We start from the raw sequence: 10,468 nt of genomic DNA, 5'->3' as shown, positions 1-10,468 counted from the left end.
CCCCATCGCCTCGGGGACCGGACCGGCCCCAGCTCGGCGTCCCGCCACAATCGCTCAAACGCCCGGGCAACGTCTCCTTTCCCCACCGGAGGTGGGGAAGAGCGCCCGGGCGCCCGCTCGCCTAACACTCCCCACGCCACTCGGCACTGGGGACGACAACGCAACCCGCTCCCCCCCGGAGAGGGAACGCGCAACGCTGCCGAGCTTACCGCCTCGATCCCCCGAGCGAAGCAACAACGCTCTTCCTTTCGGGCACTCGCCTCAGAAGCCCCCGCAGACGGGGCGAGACCGACAGCGAGGCGGCGGCCGGCCGCGGCAGCGGCACTGGGATCGGGAACAGCACACACCGGCTCAGCCTCAGGCACCTCAGGAAACGACCCGGAGCGCCCCAGGAGCACCGAAGCAGAGGCGCACCGTCGCGCCAAAGCAGCACGGCGGCAGCCCTCCCCGGCGCGGGGAGGGCCACACAAGGCCCTTGGCCGCCCAGAGCGGGCGGCGAGCGAGAAGCACCCGCTACGTCAAAGGACCCCGGGAGCGAGGTCGAGGCCGGATTCCGCACCCCCGCCCTTCCCCGCACCGCGAACGGGCGGGGAGGCAAGGCGAGGGACCCGCAGGCAGGACGAGAAGAGCTGGCCCATTCACCATGAATGTCCGTCCCTCGCCTGGCGCGGCTTTGGTCCAGCCCAGGAGAGCGCAGAGTCACCACATCGATCAGCAGAGTGGGCGGGAGAGACCCAGGGAGCAGGGGGAGACCCGGCGAGGACCGCTTCTAAGAGGAGCCTGCTACGGCCTCACCGGCCCCACACCCCAGGGAGAGCGGCCGACGACACGGAACGGGGAACGCCTGACACGCGCGACTCAGAGCCATGGAAACGAGCGTCGTCACACCGCCCCCGGTGCCCGCAGCGAGGAGCGCACGGGCGGTAAAGGACCACCCGCCACCTCCCCCGCCGCCCCCCGGCGCCAGAAGACCGGCCGGCCGGAGGTGGCACCACCACCGCGAGGGCACTCCAGGTGCGCCAAAGAGCCGTCGCACGCAGGCCCAGGCAAGCAGCTCCAGAGGGAACGGGTCCGGGCCACCCCATCAGCCCAGAGCCCGGCACGCACCCGGAGGCCCAAGCTCCCTCCCTCTGGCGGCACGCGCCAGAGGACAACGTGTCAGCACCTACCCGATGGCAGAAAACGGCCAACTCGGGCCAAAACAATCGCGACCGGGGCAACGGGGAACAGTTCACTCAGCACTGCCGCCTTCCCTGAACAGAGTCGCGGTCAGCACACCGCGATATCGAGCCCATCACCGAGCTCCAGAGCCCCTAGGGACAACTGGTCGACCCTCGTGGACGAAGGCGAAAACAAGAGACGGGGACCACCATCTCCAACGAGCAGGACCGGGGGGCGGCCGGGGAACACGCTAAGGCGACCCACCACCGAAGGACGCCGGGCATAGCCATCAGGACAAGCCCCGGGCAGCGGGCCCCCAAAGAGGGAATGCGGCAAGGCCGGCCAAGCACACCCCTCTGGCCCGCCCGGCGCAGCCCCGCGGCCACGCGGCCAAAACCCGTGAGAGAGAGAGGGAGAGGGAGAGGCAGCGGGAGAAAAATAACACAGGAGTCCCGGCGACCGACCCAGACGGGGCCAAGCGAAGCCCGTGGCGGCGAAGGAACCGCTCAGACTGCCACCCGAGGCGCCCGCGGCCCGGACCGAGCAGGGAGAGAAGACAACCGACACACACACAAAGCCTGCCGGTCCAGTATACCGCCAACGGGCCACAACGGCCCAGCCCAGCGCGACCGAGACAGTTCCGCTGGCGCCGCCCAACTCCTGGATCTCTGTCTCGGCCACCGCCACCGAATATCACGCCTTGGCGACTTCCGAGGATCAGACGCTCCCATAAAAGCGGCCACCAGGTGGAGCTCGACAACCGTCAACCAAATCAGGCGGAAGGGACGCGGAACCTCGGGCGGCGTCAGCGGGATCCGCTCCGCAGGGGTCGTAGAGAGTCACCCGGACACATCCCACCAGCCGGGGCGCCCCGCCAGGGCCCCCCACAGCGGCGGGCGCGAGACGCAGGCAGATCGGCCCAGCACCCCTAGAGAATCCGGCCGGGGACACGGGCGGTGTGGGACTTCAAAACCGAAACCACCACGGTGAAGCCACTATCAGACGGGCAGATTGCTAGGCCACGGTCGGATCCATCCACAGAATGGAGGAATTGACAGAAACGTGTAAAAACCCGTTGAAATCGGTTGCTTGGGAATTTGATCTGCTGGTCTTTGGGCTTGGTGTTTCCGCCTGTTTCTGTACCCAAAAAAAAAAAAAAAACCGGAAGATGAACAGCCTCTGAGAATCCTCCCTCCTCTGTCTGTGTCTGTGGTTCAGTGCCAGAGGGCCGGCCTAGCACATAGGAGGCACTGGGTTTGAGCCTTAGCGCGGCATACAAAAAGGAACACAGTCAAGAGAAGGCGTGCTGTCCACCTACAACTACTCTAAAAAAGAAAAAAGAAAAAGAAAGAATACTGACCATAACAGGAAAAAGGATTCTTCCTTGTGGAGTTCTATTTTGTCTGGCCACATTTTATATACATATATAAACATTTTTTTTTTATTATTTTTTTAAGAGAGAGTGAGAGAGAATTTTAATATTTACTTTTTAGTTTTCGGTGGACACAACATCTTCGTTTGTATGGGGCGCTGAGGACCGAACCCGGGCCGCACGCAACCAGGCGAGTGCGCTGCCACTTGAGCCACATCCCCAGCCCCTTTTTTAACTTTTACTTATTTTTCTTTTTTAAAGACAAAAGAAGGAGAGAGAGGGAGGGAGGAGAGAGAGAGAGAGAGAGAGAGAGAGAGAGAGAGAGAGAGAGAGAGAGAATTTTTTAATGTTTGTTTTTCAGTATTCAGTGGGCACAACATCTTTATTTTATTTTATGTGGTGCTGAGTATCGAACCCAGCGCCCCGCGCATGCCAGGGGAGCGCGTTACCACTTGAGCCTCATCCCCAGCCCATTAATTCTTATCTGTATTTGTGTTTTTATTTACCAATTTTTTTTTTTTCATCTTGTGAAAACAGATCAACTTTAATTTCAGCACCTGAAGCTATCCAAGGGTATGCTCTATAAAGGTCATGGGACTGTTGTACACATTCAATAAAGTGACAACTCTGCCATACCACTTAGTATCTCACAATCAGGAACATACTTTTGAATTGCTTAAACAGAATCCACAGAATTAAAACAAAATCAGAAGCCATCCACAGTTATACTAATTGTCAATTACAAGTTTTACAATTAATACTTGATATAACAGTCAATATATAGCAGGGGATATTGAAATGATTTCAGAGTCTCATCCAGTTGTATTCGATTGGGAAGGTTTCTTGAATGGGGATAAAACTGGCCAAAGATAGATACAACCAGGATCAGACCAGCAAGTAAAAGTCCTACCACAGTTTCTGTGGTTTCCACTTTTTTTTTCTTTGTCAGTTAAAAGTGAACAGTGAGAATTAAATACTTATCTTTACATATACACAAGGTATGCTGTGAAGCATACTTGCTTACAAACATATAAAAATACTTGTTAAATAGTTCAATAAGAAAATAATGCACAAAAGTACATAGCAAAAACATTAACCATCTGTGACTCTGGAAAGCTCAATTCCGTGTTTTATATGACAGCAAACAAAAACAACTTTAGTTTTTTTGGAATGCCTTAAACCTGAAATACTTGAAAAGGAAGACAGACAGAAATCATTCATTCTTATCCTTAGCATGGCTGTGAAAGAGTTAAATTAAGAAACCAAGTACACATTGAGATGCCCAAGTCCAGAATGAGTCCAAATATTTGGCCACATAGAACACTATCATCTTCAAGAGGAGGAGTCATCACAGGCTTGATAAGCAGTTTTTTGTTTTTTTTTTTTTAAAGAGAGAATTTTTTAATATTTATGTTTTAGCTTTCGGCGGACACAACATCTTTGTATGTGGTGCTGAGGATGGAACCCGGGCCGCACGCATGCCAGGCGAGCGCGCTACCACTTGAGCCACATCCCCAGCCCCGAGAAGCAGGTTTTAATCCATAAATACAATAGGTATTTTGGTATTTTGGCCACTGGGAAAGAAAAGCTGTAGTATCAAGAAAGGTCTGATATGTCTCAATTTTGTAAACTCCGTTCAGTGTATTTAAGGTTATGTAAGGTTGACATCAAAATCTTTAAAGATAGGCAAAAAATTCATATTAAAAAAAAAACCCTCCTGTGGATGTTAGAATAACAGTAGGTAATATGATTCCAGAAGTTAAAAATTATTTCACAACCTAAAACTTCAGCTTAGCAAACAGCTTAGGTTGCACAACTGATTCATCCCTATTAAGATGTAAGCCCTTAAAAGAAGAATATGTCTGTATATGTAGACATGTATTTAGAAAGAATCAGATCATCTTTGAAGCAGCCTTAGTGTTTCCTTTAAATTGGTCTGGAAAGGATTAGCCGGCTTCTTGGTCTAAGGCTAACACGGTGATCATTTGTCTAAGGCTAGAAAGGTACCAACATGAGGTAAACCATCAGGAGAGGAGGAGGAGATGAGGGCTTTTCCTGGGAGTTGGTAGCTAAAATTCAAGGGATTCTTAGAAAATGACACAATGGCAGCCTTTCTTGTCTTTTTCTTTCCGAGTTGGTTCCGGTGAAGGAGGACATTCTTGCTCTTGAAATTTCCTTATAACCCGGACAAGTTCATGAAAGGCTTGATCTACATTCATCCTCATCTTTGCTGATGCCTCCATGTATGTTACTTTAAGTTGCCATGCTAACTGCTGTCCTTCCTCCTGTGTAACCTGTCTTTCATGATCCAGGTCTGCTTTATTACCAATTAAAATCATTGGAAACTCATCACGATCCTTTACTCTGAGAATCTGTCTCTGAAACGTATAGATTTCTTCAAAACTGCGGAGCCCAGCCGGGCCGTGCCGCGCCGAGCCGCGCCGAGCCTCCGCCGCCCGCCCTAGGCCCGGCTTCGGGGACGTGTGCGGACGGGCGGGGGTCCCGAGCGCCGGGAGCTGCCAGGAAGGACTCTGGGCGCGGCAGCAAGCCCCGGGGCTGACTTGGTGCCGCCCGAGGCGCAGAGAAGCCGACTGAGCGCAGGGGTCAGGGGCTGTAGCGGCCGGGGACTGGCTCCTCTGAGCTTCTCCGCAGCGCCTGCGGAACGCAGCCTCCACCGCCGCTACAAATGGCCGTCTATTTACCTATCTGTTTACCTGAGTTTTTTGTTGTTTTTTGAGCATTTTCTTAAACCGCAAGTCATTTTCCATTGGGTCACAGAGCCAAATTTTACGTTTAGGCACTTGGTAATAAGAAGCTATAACAGGGCTCTAAGAGCGGTTGCCTTGGCTAAAAAGCGTGGGCCCTTGTCCCAGAGCGAAACAACAACAACAACGGGGGGGGGGGGGGGGGGGGGGACAAAAAGCCAAAAAAAAAAAAAAAAAAAAAAAAAAGAATCAAACAAATAATCCAATCAATCCATGGGCCAAGGACCTGAACAGATACTTCTCAGAAGTGGATTAAGACGCTCCTATAAAAGCGGCCACCAGGGGGAGCTCGAAAACCGTCAACAAAATCAGGCGGAAGGGACGCGGAACCTCGGTCGGTGTCAGCGAGATCCGCTTAGCAGGGGTCGTAGAAAGTCACCTGGACACGTCCCGCCAGCTGCCCACCCCACCCCCACCCCCACCCCCCCCCCACCCCGCGCCAGGGTCCCCCGCAGCAGCAGGAGGCGCCGGCAGTCTGCCCAGCACCCCTAGAGAATCCGGCGGTGTGGGACTTCAAAACCGAAACCACCACGGTGAAGCCACAATTAGTCAGGCCGACTGACTGATAGGCCACGGTTGGATCCATCCAGACTATGTAGGAATTGACGGAAACATGTAAAAATCAGTTTGAAATCGGTTGCTTGGGAATTTGATCTGCTTGTCTTTGGGCTTTGTGTTTCCTGCTTTTTCAGTACAAAAAAAAAATTGGAAGATGACCAGCCTCTGAGAATCCTTTCTTGTCTAGGGGCTGTCTGTGTCTTTGGGTCAGTGGCAGAGGACCGGCCTAGCACAGAGTTTGAGACTTAGCACGCCATACAAAAAGGAACAAATCGAAAGAAGGTGTGCTGTCCACCGACAACGTACTACGAAACAGAAAAAAAAAAAAAAAAAAAAAAAGAATACTAATCATAATAGGAAAAAGGATTCTTCCTTGTGGAGTTCTATTTTGTCTGTTTGGCCATTTTATCTTTTTATTTCTTTCTTTTTTTTTTTTTTTTTTTTTTTTTTGTTGTTGTATTTTTATTTTTATTGATCTATCAATATCACGGAGCCAAATTTTACATTTAGGCACTTGGTAATAAGAAGCTGTAACAGGGCTCTAAGTGAGGCTGCCTTGGCTAAAAAGCATGGTCTGTTGCCCTAGACTGAAACACCACATGCTCTGGGATAAATCAAGCTGGAGAAAGCTTGCCATCTCTACCTTCATTTTTATCTGTGTGCACATATTACGCACTGTTTCATCTAAGAAGTAGCAGTGCAACCAATATCTATCAGCCCTAAATGGACCCAACCCCTGCCCTCCCCAGCCACACAGGAGAGACCACAGTCTGAGCAAGAGCACTTCATGGTGTTGTCAGTCTGGTGTTGTGGCTCAATGGTACAGCACTTACCAAGTACGTATGAGGCACAGGGTTCAATCCCAGCACCACATTAAAATCATCATCATCACCTAAATAAACAAAATAAACATATGTATATATTTATCTGTTTATTTATTGGAGGAGGCCTGTAACCAGGGATTGAACTCAGTGGCACTCACTGACTGCGGAGCCACATCCCCTAGCCCTACCTATCTAGTATGTTACTTAGAGACAGGGTCTCACTGAGTTGCTTAGTGTCTCACTTTTGCTGAGGGTGGCTTTAAACTCTCGATCCTCCTGCCTCGGCTGTGTGTGTGTGTGTGTGTGTGTGTGTGTGTGTGTGAGAGAGAGAGAGAGAGAGAGAGAGAGAGAGAGAGAGAGAGAGAGAAGCGTGTCTGGGATGACAGGCATAGGCCACTGTACCCAGTCACTTATTTATTTTATTTTCAGTATGACTTCAAGGTACACACAAGACAATCACTGCCAGGCGTAGGAGGAACATAGCACATTGATAAACAGTCAGATGTTTGAGGAAGCATTCAACAATCTTAAGGTAGTGTGCAAGTCTTTCAATAACCTCAAAATACCTACATGAGGGTTGGGATTGTAGCTCAGTGGTAGAGTGCTTGCCTTGCATTCGTGAGGCCCTGGGTTCCATCCTCAGCACCACATAAAAATAAATAAATAAAAATAAAGATATTGTGTCCATCTACAGCTGAAAAACAAATAAATACATAAATAAATGGATGAATGAATAAATAAATACCTACATGAAAACCAGAGAGAATTAAAAGAAACGATGGATAAATCTATTATGGCAAAGAGGCGAGAACACTCATCCCTTAGCAGCTGACGACTTAGGCCATAAATAAATAATCAGTAACAAAGGACAGCAGAACTACATCGCGAACAACCCACACCTAATGGGCATGTTCAGAACACTGCAAGGCCACCACCACACAGCAGACATTCTTTTAAAGCGAATACGGAATGTTTACCAAAGTTGACCGTAGAATGGAACATAAACCAAATCTCCACAAAGTCTAAAAGATGAAATCACACCACAACTCTTCTCTGAACAACACAAAAGTAAGCTGGAGGTCGGGCATGTTGGCCACTGCCAGGAGTCATTTCAAGAACCGGATTAAACCCAAAGAAAGTATAAACCTGTAGATTCACAAATCTCAGGGAGAAATAGCAGCATCCATCTTTCACAAACTCTTGAGAGGGGCAGGTCAGGGGTCAAGGTGAGATTGAAATACCCCCAACAAAGTGTCAACTTTATCAAATCAGTAGCCTAGAGAGAGCAGGTACTTGTACTATTCCTTCTCGGTGCCATTGTGGTTTTTCTTTGGGGGGGGGGGAGGGGGAGGGGTGGTTCCAGCCTCTTTGGGTTCCTACCACTTTGTCTGCAAGGGAAAATTTGTTTTCTGTCAGGATGGGGTGCCAGTTATCAGGACGGGCGGGGAAGTAAGATTCTTACACTAAACCGGGCTTGCTTGGGGGCAGGTCTCAGTTCTAATTTACATAACAAAAGGCAGTGCAAAGTCTCTCCCACTGCCCCTGAAGGAAGAAAAATGTGGCCTCTCCAGGCTGTTCACAATTCCCAACCTGTTTCAAATTCCAGTATGGTTTCGCGTATCTGTTTTAAGGGTCAGTTTGTCTCTCTAACTCTGCATTTATGCTGACCGATTGGTTTAAAACTAAACTAAGAGGTTAATTTGAATATCATTTGTTTCACAGCATTGGTTCAATGTGTCCACCAGCATTTAATTTCTCTCTCCTGATGTTCCTTAGTAATCTGATTGCTTTGGCCTCCTTCTCCTGGATCATGTGTAACTTGCCCCCCTTTGGTATAAAAAGAAACCTAGGAGGAGATTGATCCTAAAGAAAAGGGGTGCTCCACTAAGTGAGAAACTGAAAATCAAGCGAGAGAGAGAGAGAGAGAGAGAGAGAGAGAGAGAGAGAGAGAGAGGGAGTGTAAGTTATAGAGAGAGAAGGGGAGAGTCTCTTGTACTTCAGGGTTTTTGTTTGTCTGTCTGTCTGTTTGTTTCTTTGTTTGTTTGTTCTCTAATAATTACAGTGTTTCAATTGGAAGCTCTGCCCTGGGTAATTCTTTCCAATTCTTAGAAAGTAGTAACTGTGGTTATGTTCATTTCTGTTAATGATCCATTCTTCCTGCCTCTTAAATTCATTGATCACCCAGAACTTTTTTGTTTGGGGCAGGAGGGGGCCAGGTGCTTGAGAGAATTTTCTTTTTTTTTTCCTGTGTCATTTGAACGGAGATTTGGACCTCTGACTAAGAGTAGAGTTTTCCTAGAGAAAAGAGAAGAGCTCTAAGGGAAAAGCAGGGGGATTAGATTTAAAAAAAAAAAGCCTTTTGAAACCAAACTATTGTTAGCTAAAACTGCTTACTCTTTGCCGTGAATGAGAAGAATCTTAAAATATGTGATATGTTTGGGTCAGTCCAATGTGTCTTTGCGATGATTCATCATCTGAAGTGGCACTCCCTTTCTCCACTGAAAAGTCTTAACTGGGCCTCTTCAGAAATCTTCACCCAGACTGGTTTTAGGTCTGTCAGCCCGAAGAGTCTCTGCCAAAGAATTCAAGGTGGATAAACTTCCTATTTTCGTGTCACCCTGTTTACTTGGCCACTGGCCGAGAAGATACCAGCACTCCCCCTTACTAGTTTTTCACAAACATATCCAGAATAGTACTTTGAAGAAATGTGCAAACAAGGCCTCTGGCCTTGAGCTGGACTTCACAGAGATGTCTACAGGTTTAAGATACGAGAAGAAGTTACCAACTGGACTCCATGGTAACAGCTGGCAGGGGGAGACTAGACAGGGGAGAAGAAGCTCTCCCCTTCTCAGGTGTTGTCCTCGAGGGGTTAACATGCCCAGAACAGTGAGAGAAAAAGCTGCTTTTATGTGAACTTCTGCTGACCATGAGTTTCTGAGCCCCTCCCCTTACATGCTCGGTAGAAAACTCTGAAACTACCTGAACTCAGGGGATTAATTCATTACAGCAAAAGCCAGCCGTGTCCTCTGAACTTGGCTGCAGCCAAATAAAACCGTTTTCCTGCTCTGTTCGGTCGGTGCCTTGCCTCATTTGTCCCTACAACACATCCATGTAAGGAAGACTTTATCAAGCCAGTAGCCTAGGTAAAGCAGGTTCCAGGTTGCTTTTTGCCACCACCACCACCACCACCACCACCACCACCAACAACAACCCCTCCCCCCTTTCGCCCCCCCCCCCCTTCTTTGCAACTGAGAGATAAGATCGAGCTAACATGGGTCACTCTATATGCAATGAATACCAATAATTTCTTCTGATTTTTTTTAACTACATACAAACAAACAAACCAAAAACCATGAAAAGTATAAACTATGTTACTGAGAATCAAGAAGAGTAATTCACTCATGTAAATTCAGAAATTCGTAAGGGTGGCTGTGGTTTCTGTCTGTTGCTGTTGTTGTCCTTTTTGTCTTTTTTAAAAAAAATTTTCTCCCAACTGTCAAATCAAGGAACTGGGGGGGGGGGGGGAGGTGGGGGTGGGGGTCAGAAAGAAAATGTAACAGGGGTCCACTTTATATGCTTTGAGTATAAGTCTCACTGCTCAGCCACTGAGGCTCATGTTAAAACCCATATCCTTTTTCCTTTCTCTTTTTCCTTCCCTCCCCCTCCCTAATCATAGGTGAAGGCTATATTGACTTTCAGGGTCGGTTATCTGCCCATTGGCTAACAAATATTTAGAATTTCCATCCAGAAAATCACTTTTCTGTTTGATAACCTTGTTAGGCCTCGAA

The sequence above is a fragment of the Marmota flaviventris genome, unplaced genomic scaffold, assembly GCF_047511675.1.
Source record: "Marmota flaviventris isolate mMarFla1 unplaced genomic scaffold, mMarFla1.hap1 Scaffold_174, whole genome shotgun sequence".
Taxonomy (NCBI): domain Eukaryota; kingdom Metazoa; phylum Chordata; class Mammalia; order Rodentia; family Sciuridae; genus Marmota; species Marmota flaviventris.
The sequence above is the reverse complement of the archived record's forward strand: the minus strand, read 5'-3'. Positions refer to the sequence as shown.